The sequence below is a fragment of the Micromys minutus genome (genome assembly GCF_963924665.1).
Source record: "Micromys minutus genome assembly, chromosome: 15".
Lineage (NCBI taxonomy): Eukaryota > Metazoa > Chordata > Mammalia > Rodentia > Muridae > Micromys > Micromys minutus.
In genome coordinates this window covers 50,879,944-50,894,036 of record NC_137984.1, presented here as the reverse complement: position 1 = coordinate 50,894,036, position 14,093 = coordinate 50,879,944, and positions in this window count along the sequence as shown.

The window sequence follows — 14,093 nt, the reverse complement described above, 5'->3', positions numbered from 1 at the left end:
AGCAATAAATCTAAAGATAAAAGATTTCTGTACTAAAATCACTATATCCAACCCAAACCCATAAATTACTGAAGAAACTAAATACACATACACATATACACATGCATATATATATATATATATATATATATATATATATATATATATATATATATGTGCACATACACATATATACATGAATGATGAAAATAGAGGACTATTTGGAAAATAGAGGGGACAGGGAATGAGGGAGGACAGATTAGGAGAGTACAATAGTATTTATGTATAAGAATCTCATATTGAAGGCTACTATTTCATGTGGAAAATATAGAAAATGTGTGTATTCATTTAAAAACATTTATTTACATATGCATTTTTTAAATGTAGGAGTGGTTTGTCTGCATGTACACTTACACAGAAAAGGACATAAGATCCCTCTATAGATGGCCATGAGCAACCATGTCGTTGCTGGGAATTGAACTCAGGACCTCTGAAAGATCAGCCACTGTTCTTAACCACTGAGATATCTCACCAGCCCTTCAAAATGTTTATAAAAGTAGAAAAAATGAAAAGTTAAATAAATGGGATGGAAAACTGAAGTAATCCATATGTGTGGGACTTACTATAGTAACTGGCATTCCCCAATCAATCGCTGCCTAGTGACTCTTAGGGTGCATGGTTTGAGAATGGAGGTGCTACATGCAGGGGAAGATGATTCAAGGTGTGGGGACAGCACTCTGGGTAATCATTGTGTGAACAATGAGATTGTGTAGTATCCAAAGAAACAGTACCTGTGACCGGAAGTGACTTTCCCGCCTTGGATTTCCCAGGGAGCACTGCAGGAAGTGTCCGCTTTTGTTATCAGGTGATGATCTGTGGTGACATTCAATCCAAATACCCATGAGCCACCCCTTTCCAGTCCACAAAATGTATTTAATTTCTTACAAGCAGGGTCATTCTTAAACTTAGATGTCTAAGAGGGAAAGACCCAGGAATAACAGTGACTCACAGGATGCTCGGAGTTTGCTCTCCCTTGAGCGTTCTCTTCTCCTTGGAAACAATGCTACACTTGAGTTCCACCCAAGCTCCGAGGAACCCCGCAGCACAGCAAACATGTTGCATCTGGTTTTCATTTGGTATTTCCCCACTTTTGATCACTCGGGCTCTGTTTGGATAATCCGTCTTTGTGAGTGGATGGAACAGATGCTCCGATCTTGAGGCTCTGCAGACTTAAGCCCAGTGCCCGGGTAAGGACCATCCAGGTTACATACTTACCTAACAAGGCACCTGGGCAGTGAGAAAGCTGCGCTCTAATGACCCAGCTGGTTATCAAAAGCCTCAGTTCCTACCACTGTCATACTGAGAGTTTCAACATGAATTTAATGTTAGGGAAGAAACAAAAAATTCATCGGCAACAAATCTTGTTGATTTCTAAAAACACTTTCTTTGTAGCCCACTTACTTTTTCTTTTCTTTTCTTTTTTAACTGAAAAATAGATACTTTTCTCATACAATGTCTGCGAATTATAGTTTCCCCTCCTCTATTCCTCCTCCCCACCTCCCCTTTCGGATCCACTCCCTTCCGGTTGCTAAGACACAGGGTCGCCCGCTGCACACTGACAGTGGGGTCCCATTGCCAAGGACAATGTCCACACAGAACAGGATTCTAAGGGATAACAATCCAACATGCCCAAATAAAATTGAGATGTAAGATGAAACAAAACTATGATATTGAAGTTGGATGTGGCAAACCAACAGAGGAGTTCCAAGGGCAGGTACAAGAGTCAGAGGCCCATTTGTCCTCAGGCAGGACTCCCATAAGAACACTAAGTCAACAGCTATAGTAGATACACGGAAGACCTGCCACAGACCATGTAGGCCCTGTGCTCGCTGCTTCAGTCTCTGTGAACTTACATGTGACTTGCTCAGTTCACTTAAAGTTCCCCACCACTTCTGGCTCTTTCACGTTTTCACCTCCTTCCCCACCAGATACCATATTTACCTTTCTAGGTCTTGGTTCCCTCACTCAGGCTGACTTTTTCAGCTCTGTCTGATGGAGCTCTCCCATTGACACTTTCTTTCTGAGTGACCTCTGACTTGGGTGGTGTCTGCATGTTTCCGTCTGCTGGTGGGGGAAGCCTCTCTGATGATGACTGTGTGGCAGAGTATCATTAGGGGTTATTTCATAGATACTTTAAAAACTGAGCAGAAGTGACTGGTTTATCCAGGACTCTGGGATGTCCAGTCGCAGTTTCTTGGTCATGTAAGCGGTGTCAGGCATGGTTCCATCTCATGGAGTTGGAACCATCTCCATCAAATCAAATATTGGTTAGTTACTTCCCCAAGTTCTGTACTGCCATTGCCTTAGCTTATTTCTCAGGCAGGACAGATTATAGGTCAATATTTTGTGGCTAGGTTGGTGTTCATGTTTCTCTTTTAGTAGCCTGCTATCTTAGTTTTTTTTTTTTTTTTTTTTTTTTTTTTTTTTTTTTTTTTTTAATTGTTGTGATGAAACACTTTGACCAAAAGCAAGCTGGGGAGGAAAGGGTTTATTCAGCTTACACTTCCACAGTGTTGTTCATCACCAAAGGAAGTCAGGACAGGAATTCAGATTGGGCAGAAATCTGGGATCAGGAGCTGATGCAGAGGCCATGGAGGGGTGCTGCTTACTGGCTCTCTTCCCCTGGCTTGCTCAGACTGCTTTCTTATAGAACCCAGGTCTACAAGCCCGATAGCATCACTCATAATGGGTTGGGCCCTCCCCCATTGATCACTCTTGAGAAAATGCTTTACAGTTTGGCTATCATGGAGGCATTTCCTCAACTGAGACTCCTTCCTCTCTTTTGACTCGAGCTGGTGTCAAGCTGACACAAGACCAGTCATAATACCTGCAGAATACGTTCCCACACCAAAGAGGCTGAAATGTAGGTACCTGTTTAACTTCTCTATATTCAGTGAGTTGTGCAGGCATTATTCTTGGCAGTGGGGCTCCACTGTCCACTTGCAAAGAGCAACCCTATTTCTTAGCAACAACCTGGGTTGTTTGGAAATCTTTATGGCTAACAACTCATTTAAATGTAGCCCAGTCCCACCACTGGAAGCTTCTTTTGGCAACAAGATATGGCCAGCCAGTTAAGACTCTATACAGCTCATTACCAGGGCATATTCCCTAATCTTCATTAGAATAATCTTTATACATCCCAGGAAGCTTCTATTACACTAAGTTTCCATATCACCTGCAAAATGCCCCTGCCCCCCAAGCCAGTTGTCTCTCTCTGCATTCTCTCCTCCCACCCACCCCCTCCCACCAATTCCCATCCCCTACCACCTTCCCCAGTTTCCCCAGTCTGGGATCCCCCTCCCGGAGAGATCCATGTTCCCCATCATTTACTTAATGATGATTATCCACTTGTGAGTACACACCATATTTGTCCTGAACGTATATCAGCAAACCAGAAGAGGGGACCAGATCTCCTTATACATGTTTGTAAGCCACCATGTGCGTACTAGGACTTGAACTCAGAACCTCTGGAAGAGCAGCCACAACTCTTAATCTCTGAGCCATCTCTCCAGCCCTTATACAAGAGGACTACACCAGTCCACCTGGACTATCTAATTAGTGAGGCCATCACTGTGACCTGCATTGCTGGGCTCACCAGAGAAGTGTATTTCTTTCTGCTCTGCAGGAAAGAAAGCTAATCTCCTTTGTCTAGCACTAAATGTTAGCACTCCAGGGATGCTCCTGTGGCTTAGACTCCACATTCCAGATGACAAATCATACTTAAAGACATTGATTTCCTTTATTGGGAAGTTTTATGGCCTCCTGCATGAGCTTCTTCTTCCCTGTGCGTTTGCGAGTTGAGTTATGCTCTTGGCTATTTTTCTTGCCAAATTATTTCTTTAAAAAAAAAAATACTCTCAACAAGGTACCACTTCATCCCTAGTCTTGAGTAGTCACAGGCCAAGCTTTTCAGCAATAAAGGGAGAATAACTACTGTAAATAGAGCTGTAGATTTTAAAGGAGCTGAGGGACCATAGACTCTATCCCGAGGGAGGGAGGAGGATGCTGATCTTCAGGGTTTGATCTGAAGGTTCTGGACTCCAGCAGATCTCTTCTCCTTCTGTTATAGCACAGATTCTTCTCTGTTCCCCACTTGAGTGTCCACTTAGCACAGGCTAGGGAAAGAGATGTTAGCAAAGGGGAGGAGCTGTGAGGAGAGTCTAGTGGACATTTGAGGACTGGTCACCCCAGGAAGTTTGTATTAGATGATTCTGGAACAGCTCTGACATGTCCAGAAGAAGCTATGAGGTTTCAGGTAGTTTCCAAGGCCTTGGTGGAGAGTCCAGCACCTATGCACAGGAACACTGGCATTGGCCTGAGGCTACAGACAAAGGGACTCTGGCTGGCTAGAGAGACCAAGCATGGTTAACCCCAGAGAAATGGGGCCTAGAATGATCCCTACTTTTGAATACCCTTTCTCCAGTCTTCCTCCAGCTGCACCCCCTTCACATACTGGGTGTGGGGATTACAAGGTATCCAGTTATACGTGCATAACATCTCTACAATGTCTCTGGCTATCTGGAAACATAAAAATCCCATTGGGAATTCTAAAGGCTCAGGTCACTGTCAGATTAGCAAAGGAGCAGTCCACTTTTAGTGTTGAATTGCCAAGCAGTAGCTGCTTGGAGGACAGTGTCTTGGTCAGGGTGTGCATTCCTTCAGAAAACATCATGACCAAGAAGCAGGTTGGGAAGAAAAGGGTTTATTCAGCTTACACTTCTATATTGCTGTTCATCACCAAAGTAAGTCAGGACAGGTACTCACACAGGGCAAGAACTTGAAGGCAGGAGCTGATGCAGAGGCCATGGAGGGATGTTCCTTACTGGCTTGCTTCCCCGGTTTGCTCAGCCTGCTTTCTTATAGAACCCAAGACTATCAGCCCAGTAATGGCACCTGGGTTGGGTCTTCCTCCCTTGCTCACTAATTGAGAAAATGCCTTACAGCTGGATCTCATGGAGGCATTTCCTCAAGGGAGGTTCCTTTCTCTGTGATAACTCCAGCTTGTGTCAAGATGACACACAAAACCAGCCAATACAGACAGGAAGAGGGTAGTTTGGAGAAATCTTGGAAGTGTAGGCTGAGGTGTACCACACTTGAATATGTGATGTTGCAGTAATGGACAACTCTGAGGGTGGGAAGAACTCAGCTCTAACGCTGTGCCAGAACTGCCCATCTATTAACATCTGTTGCGACAGGCATCATGAATCTCTGGGCGGAAAATAGTTCCATAGACTTCCAGAAAGGCTTTATATATTAGTGGATACAGGAAAAAGAAAAAGAAAGAGAAAAGAAAATCTTTATTATAAAACCCCTAGCCTTTAATGAGTGCCAATAGGCTTGCTACAGTTTTACAAATAAAGAAATCAAGACTGAGAGACGTTAGATAATCTCTCTGTTCACACAGATTGTAAGGGGAGACCTGGGATTTTAATTAAAATCAGCGAGTTCTACTGCCATGTTATCTCCCCATTTGCAGGTGTGAATCTTGGTGCTCTCTGAAATGCAACCAAAAATTTTGAAATACATAATGTAAGCAATACAAGATGTAAGCAGGAACTATATAAAAAATGGCTTAGAAGTGGGAGGAACAGGACAAAGGACAGGGCTTTTAAGTGGTTCAAACCCAAGTTACTCCCAATTGCACAGGTCTCTTACAACCCACTACACCAGAGAGCTGGAAGGTCTACCTTTCAGACACCCACTACACCAGAGAGCTGGAAGGAGGTCTACCTTTCAGACACCTACCAACTGTTGGCTAGGAATGACTTTGTTCTAATGAGGAGTTACTTTTTTCTTTCCCTTTCTCTTCATGACATAAATATAGTTTATTTGTGAGTGGTCCTTGTGATGGATTCACTACGGGTCTTCACAGGTAGGACTGTTCCTCCTATGTCATGTACAAGATTAGGCCACTGAGAATCTGAGTTGTAACAATCAGATAAATCAAGGCAGCCAAGCACAAAAGTCTGCCTGGGAATTTTTGAAGAAAAAAAAATTAACCAGAAAATGTTGTTGATTCTGATATTTGTTATCCATGGTGCTGTGCTTAAGGGTACTGCAGTAAAAACAAATCAGACAGTTTGTTCTCTGAGTTGCTAGTTTTGTGACAAGAAACAAATTGAAAAATAAAACCGCCCTTTCCAGCCAACACTGAGTAATGGGCATCTCTTGAGGCAATTGGCAGAAGCACCATAAGACCACGGTACGAGAAAGCCCTACCACAGGCAGCAGACGTATGGTCTGGGACTCCCTGCTGAGACTGGCCCTCATAATATACACATGGTCTGAGTTCAAGGAAGCCATAAGGAGCGTTGTGACCTGAAATGGGATGTGGGGAACTTTTCCTAGGGCTCTGAGTGTTGCACTCACAAAGCAAAGATTACTAATGCTGTCTACCATGTATCCCTTAATGAGCTGGTCTGCACCAAGCCCCTGGTGAAGAACTGCATTGTGCTCATTGAAGGTACACTGTGCACTGTCCCTGGGCTGCAGGAAAGGGGCCAAGCTGACTCCTGAGGAGGAAGAGATCTTAAACCAAAAAAATAAAAAAATATTTTTTCAAAAGAATGTCATAATCAGCAGTCTTCTGGAGGAGCAGTTCCAACAGGGCAAGCTTCTTTTCTGTATGACCTGAGTACCAGGCTAGTGTCACTGAGCAGGTGATGGCTATATGCTTAGAAGGCAGAGAGATGGAGCTCTCTCTGAGGAAGACACTAACAAGCCATCCTTCACAGGATGAAAGTGTTTATTGTTCTGTGTGAGGAAAGAAGGAAGGGAGGGAGGAAGTAAAGAAGAAAGGATGGAATTGGCTATGTTAATTTCAACCCTGACCAGCACTTTCTTATCCATCTTGCCAACCTTATGTCTTGTCTTTTTTACCATAATGTTTTTAGCTCATGCAGGGTGGGATCCCATGCTGACTTTCCTTCTTTATGGTGGTTAGTGATATTGAGCACTTTGGTCTCCTTGTATTTTGTCTTTTGAGAATTACATTTTTAGAACATTTGTCATCTTTAAATCAGGCACTTTGCTTCCTTTTATTAAGTTGCTTGAGCTCCTTTTGTATTTTGCTTATTAGCCCCTTGTCTTAGTTAGGGTTTTACTGCTATGAACAGACACCATGACCAATGCAACTCTTACAAGAACAACATTTAATTGGGGCTGGATTACAGGTTCAAAGGTTCAGTCCATAATCATCATGGAGGGAACATAGCATCATCCAGGCAGGCATGGTATAAGAGGAGCTGAGTGGTCTACGTATTCATCTGAAAGCGGCTAGTGGAAGACTGACTCCCAGACAACTAGGGTAAGGATCTTAAAGCCCACTAGAAGAGTAGAAAGTATTCTTAACTACGCAGTCCTCTCTGCAGCCCTGCAATGATATAATAACTTTAATGGAACTCATAATTAATAAGAGATTAGCACACACCTTTATCAATGGAACACTGGACATGGCATGTTATGAAGAGCAAGGAACAGAATGGTAAATGTGTATGCCAAGGACACAAACCTTGAACAGAATGATAAATGTATATGCCGAGGACACAAACCTCATAAGCAGACATTTTGGCTTTTGTTTTACACTGCTGGGATGAAGTTATTAAACACTTGGAATTCTCTGAAACCTTAGAGTATTTTTGCTATTCATGTCTTTTGCTTTCTAGTAAAGTGACTCAAGAGAGGCCTCTAGATAGTTCCGGATGGAGGCTAGCCATGGTAGAAAGGTCAATTCTGGGAACACGAATGGTAGAGCTTTGAACCATGTAACCTTTTCAGATATACCTTGTAGAGGTAATGGGATGGGTGGACAATGAGTTTACTTGACCATGATTCAATCCCTGTGCCCACTAATGAAATATATTCAGAAAAATCTCATACTGAAGCTCGGTTGGTCGTGGAGAACACAGTGGTGTGGAGGAGAGTGAGGTGAAAGACATCATGACATCATACGGTGGGGGCAGGACTGTGTGTTCTGGACTGACAGCCCCAGGCTCTGTCCTCTGCACCCCTTGTTTTTAGATGGCTCTGGTTCATTCGTTTTCCTTCTAATCAAATACAGTGTAAACTGTAACAATACGCTTTGATGGTTTCTTCAGGTTGTCAGTCAGTCGGAGGTGCAGGTGGCCAGGCGTCACAGCAGTTACCTGAAGTGAAAGCCTTTTATATAAAAAGGATATTCTCCTTTTCCTTAAGTTTTTATGTGTAAGGGTATGTTGCTTGCATGTATATCTGTGCCCCACATGTGTGCTGTGCCTGAAAAAGCCAGAAGAGAAAGTTGGATCTCCTGGGACTGGAATCCTAGACAGTTGTGAACTACCATGTGGGTGCTGGGAACCAAACCGAGGTCCTCTGGAAGAGCAGCCAGTGCTTTTAACCTCTGAGCTATCTCTCTAGTCCTGAAAGTTACATCTTATTGGGCTCTATGCCTTCAATCTGTGTGACTAACTTCGGGTAGTCAGTGTCAGAACTGGATTGTAGAATTATCCCACAGACTCATCTTGATATTATGTTCACTGTGGTGAAGGGCTTTACTGACATTTGGATGTGTTTGACACAGAAATTTCAATTTAGAAAACAGGAAATGTAGGGATCCCGAAGATGTGGCTCAGTCAGTAAGTGCTGGCCATGTAACTATGAGGAATGGAGTGCAGATACAGTTCTGAACTGCAGTTCAGAAGCCATTAAAAATCCAGGCAGATGTGGTAATCCTAATGTTAGGGAGGCAGGAATAAACGTGTCACTAGAGTTCATTTCAGACTGCAGTGCAGGTAGACTTCACTACCAGATGGGCATAAGAACTGGTGAGGTGGGCACACTCACATCCTGGGAATCTCAGAGCTGGTGAGGTGGGCACACTCACATCCTGGGAATCTCAGAGCTGGTGAGGTGGGCACACTCACATCCTGGGAATCTCAGAGCTGGTGTGGTGAGCATGCTCATACCCTGGGAATCTCAGAGCTGGTGAGGTGGGCACACTCACATCTTGGGAATCCCAGAGCTGGTGTGGTGAGCATGCTCACACCCTGGGAACCTCAGAGCTGGTGAGGTGGGCACACTCATATCCTGGGAATCCCAGAGCTGGTGAGGTGGGCATGCTCACATCCTGGGAATCCCAGAGCTGGTGAGGTGGGCACACTCACATCCTGGGAATCCCAGAGCTGGTGAGGTGGGCATGCTCACACCCTGGGAATCTCAGAGCTGGTGAAGTGGGCATGCTCACACCCTGGGAATCTCTGAAGTCTGAGAAGGCAGAAGAGGAGCTGTCCCCTCCCAGCCTCTTTATGCCTGCTCTGGAGAAAGTACCTACAACCACCAACTCACGGGAACACAGGCTCTCAGTCAGGTAGCATAGCACCTAGAGTTCTTCTCCATGCTAATGAGGCATCTCGATAGCCTTAGCTTCAGCCAATGACCTTCCCTTCCTGGATATTCTCACACCTCTTCCCAAAAGTATATCATCCCTGGTTCACCCTGAATAAAACATATATGTCCACATCTACCCAAATAAAGGAACATGAACAAGCAAAGACAGCCTCAGAGCTGCTCCATTAGAGATCACTATTAGATTCCCATGGGGAAGAGCCCACCCAGAGAAGGGCTTTTCCCTTCTTCCACCCCTCTGGCACTCTGCACTCATTCCCCATAGGATCAGATCTTGTGTCTCATCCCCTCTCTCTGCTTCAGGCCTGGAGTACATATGGGGGTGTCCTGAGAGAGACTCAGACAACTCACCTCCATTCCTGACTTCCTCTCTGGGTGGTGCCACTTGAGAGGAGCCCAGGAGCAACCACATTTGTTCAAGACCTGCCTTCCCTTCTGGTTTGGCAGGCTGTGGTGCTCTTATGCCTGGAAGACAACCACAGACTTCAGACTCCCCACTCCTGACTTTACCATGCCTTCCCTGAGCTAGTGAATTGGTTGTGTCCAGACACCACCAGGGGAGAGGCAGAATTTGGCGCCACATCAGACAGCCTAGTTGAATAGGCAAGCTTATATGATATGTGTGTGTATGTATAAGATATATATGTATCTGATATAGATGTATAATATAGATATGTGTGATATAGATCTCTTTCTCTCTCTCTCTCTCCTCTCTCTCTCTCTCTCTCTCTCTCTCTCTCTCTCTCTCTCTCTCTGTGTGTGTGTGTGTGTGACAGGCAGCAATAGAAGAGCAAATGGTGGAAGATACTGGGCATAAACCTCTGCCCCCCCACACACACATGAACAAGTACATGTGCATATACTACACAAGCACACATATGTACTCTCTCACACACACAATTTGAATTTGTGCACTCTGTTATTCATCTTTCAATAGACTAGAAAAACACTGTTGACATTGCTAGTGATGAAGTGCGAGCTGAGGGTTCCAGGAGAAATGTCACCGTTCTATCCAGCAAGCACTTTACTCAGGGACAGCAGTTGGCATCAGTAAATGATGGCTCATTTTAATCTGCTGGTGATAGTAATTGTGACGTCTGCAAATCATCCAAAAAAAGAGAAATGCATTTGTACTGGCTGGTTTTGTGTCAACTTGACACAAGCTGGAGTTATCACAGAGAAAGGAACCTCCCTTGAGGAAATGCCTTCATGAGATCCAACTGTAAGGCATTTTCTCAACTGGTGGTCGAGGCGGGAGGGCCCAGCCCACTGTGGATAGTTCCATCCCTGGGCTGATAGTCCTGGGTTCTCTAAGAAAGCAGGCTGAGCAAGCCAGGGGAAGCAAGTCAGTAAGCAGCATTCCTCCAAGGCCTCTGCATCAGCTCCTGCCTCCAAGTTCCTGCCTGTATAAGTTCCTGTCTTGACTTCCATTGGTGATGAACAGCAATGTGAAAGTGTAAGATGAATACACTTTTCTTCCCAACCTGCTTCTTGGTCATGATGTCTTCTGCAAGAATAGAAACCCTGACTAAGACAGTATTCAAAGCTTAAGTTAGAAAACTAGATTATTATGACATGTTCCACTGCTGAGTCCGTGAAACTTGTCCAAATGCTGTGGCTCAGCAGTGTTTAAAGGTGCTACCACTGATAGACCAGTTTTCCAGAATGTAACCATCTCCCAGAAGAATATAAAAGGCTTCTCTTTACAGAGAAATTACTAAAAGCCATGAGTTGGATATATGTTTAGGGCCACCTCCACATGGCACAGTGGGGATAGAAAAGCAAAAGGCTTTGAAAATGGAGTATGATTAAAACAGACCATAAACCTCAGGCTATTTCATCACAGGCTCAAGCCCTGACGAGCCTCTACTTTGCACTTGACAGAGCTCGGAGGGGCATCTTCCACGAGGAGTCACCGCAGTCCCATGTCCTGGCATTGCCCTGAGAATTAGTGAGCTGTCACGAACTGCCGACCTCCCCTCAGCTTTTCTAGTCTCCTACAGATCAGGAGTACGAGTAGCAGGCAAAGGCTGTGCCTGACAGGCGGCTAGTGGGAGTCCCGTCAAGCCACAGTGACTTAGAAAACACTGTATCCAGCCGATATGTATTTACTGTTCTAAAAATCACCGAGAATTGTTTCTCATCACCACTAGCAATGAGATTCCTTTTGCACTTGTGGACACCGACAGTCTGTTTGCTGGATGCCAATTAACTGAACTCTGAATTTAAAAAATTGTAGTACTTCACTGACAAAGATTTGGCCAAGGGCAACAGAAGGCTAAGTGGATGATCTCCAGAAAAAAAATTCATATAAAATCTAAAAACAACTCGGCCACCAGAAACAATGACTTAACCAAATTCTTAAGAAAATGGCTGCATCTAGAAAATATCATCCTGAGTGAGATAACCCAGTCACAAAAGAACAGACATAATATACAGTCACTGATAGTGAGATGCTAACCCCAGAGGCTCGCACTGCCCCAGAAACAACTCACAGACTGTATGAAGTCCAAGAAAAAAAGAAAACAAAACAAAAAAAAATAGTCATGCTCAATCCTTACCCACCAAGAACACATTGACAAATTCTGGGTTGTACCCTGTATTACATGTACTGTCTGCTCATTGTTAAAAAAAAAATCTTTACACACCAAGAAAATTTTGACTATTTCCAGGTTGCATCTTGTTTTACATGTACTTTTTGCTCATTGTAACTGGTGGGATCTTGATCACACTATCAAACCTTTAAAAAAAAAAAAAAAAAACAAGTACTGACAAAAATGTATACCCATCAGATGAACGGAGGTAATTCGGGCCAGGGTCAGCCAAGAGCAGTCCTGATGTGATACAAAAAATTAAATAAAATAAGAAGTCACCTCTGGGGTTCTGCAAGGCTATGTGTGAGTGCTCCTGGCTGTACCCACACAGGAGAAATTAAGGTAGGTATGTGATGAGCCAGTCTATCAGCAAAGGTATCTATCTGAGCCTTATGGAGCAAACAGCTTAACACAGCTCCTGACCAAGCTCTACTTGAAAGGTAATTTCCAGAGATATGAAAGAAACCCACTGTCATCTTAGTGTACCTGGAGTATGTATGGATAAGCAATAGTGTGCCACATCAAGAGGGGCTGGAAAGAGCCAGGATCTAGCCCTGAGTATAGAGGGCATATGTAAGTTCTCATAAATATGAAACTGTTCACACACACACACACGCATGCACACACGCATGTACACACACACACGCACATGCACACAGATTTGTGAAGATAGACTGAGGGATGAATAGAAGAGGCTTCTCGTGGGTTTTGACAAAGATCATCTTTGTACATACACCCGGAGAAAATCCCTAATGTGCAATAAGAAAAAATTATTGTGAGAATAAGAAACAAAATGAGCAAGAAATGAGAAGCAGTATACTCCACAGACTTAGAAATGTCACAAGATCAATACACTGATACTCTGTTAGCGATGATGTCCAGTGTTTAATAAAAATGAGCAGACATACAATGAAGTAAAAATGTATAACTCATACATAAGGGAAGCAGCAAAGTATCTGTGAGTAGAACAAAAGATGCCAAGGCAGCTCTAAACATGATCCAAGAACTGACGGGAACAATGTTGAATGAATTAACGGAAGTATTATACAGACATGCTAATAGTCGGTTTTATATGTATGCCATGGCTAGGCTAGATGACACCCAGATAGCGAAAAATAGCATTAATCCCAGTGAGTGTTTTGGAGGAGATTGTCACTTGGAACAGGACACTGAAGGAGGTCTCCCTCCCTTGTGTGGGTGAACATCACCCTTCCTGTGGAGGACTGACAGGCTAGAAAGGATGAGGTCTTGCTCTTTCTTGCCTCCTCCTCCCTTAGACATCAGCACCCGTGGTTCCTAGGCTTTCTGTGTAAGACCGGAAGTCTAGTGTCTTTCCCAAACCTTGTGCTGATGGTAGGTCATAGGGCTTCTCAATCCTATGAACTAAATCTTTCCATATTCATAAATCCCTATGGATTGTTTTTCTGGGGTTCCTGAACACACACACACACACACACACACACACACACACACACACACACACCAAACAAACAAACAAACAAACAAACAGACAAAAACAGAGCAGCCATTTGTTCAGAAAGAACCAAGTAGAAATTGGGATATTGAAAAGAACAAATGGGGGCTGGAGAAATGGTTCAGTGGTTAAGAACATTTATTGCTCTGGCAGAGGATCTGGGTTTAGTTTCTAGCATCTACATGGCAGCTCACAACTGTTAATAACCCCAGTTGCTGGGAACCCAATATCATTTATAGCCTCTGCCAGCACAAGACATGCATATGTAGTGCATACACACACACACACACACACACACACACACACACACACACACAAACACACACACACATACACACAGATACATACAGGCAAAACACTCATACACATAAAGACAAACCATTTTTGAAAAGTATAAAACTGTGGGAAGCTGGGACATGATTCATTGGTTAAGTTTTGCCTAGTATATATGAGACCCTTTATTTGATTTCTAGTACCATATACTGACATATCTATATATACATATGCACACAGAGACAACAAAATGAAATATTTAATTTATAAGTTCAATAATCTATATGAGTTGGGAGAATGAGCCATCAAAGTTGGACAGAAGTCAACAGAAC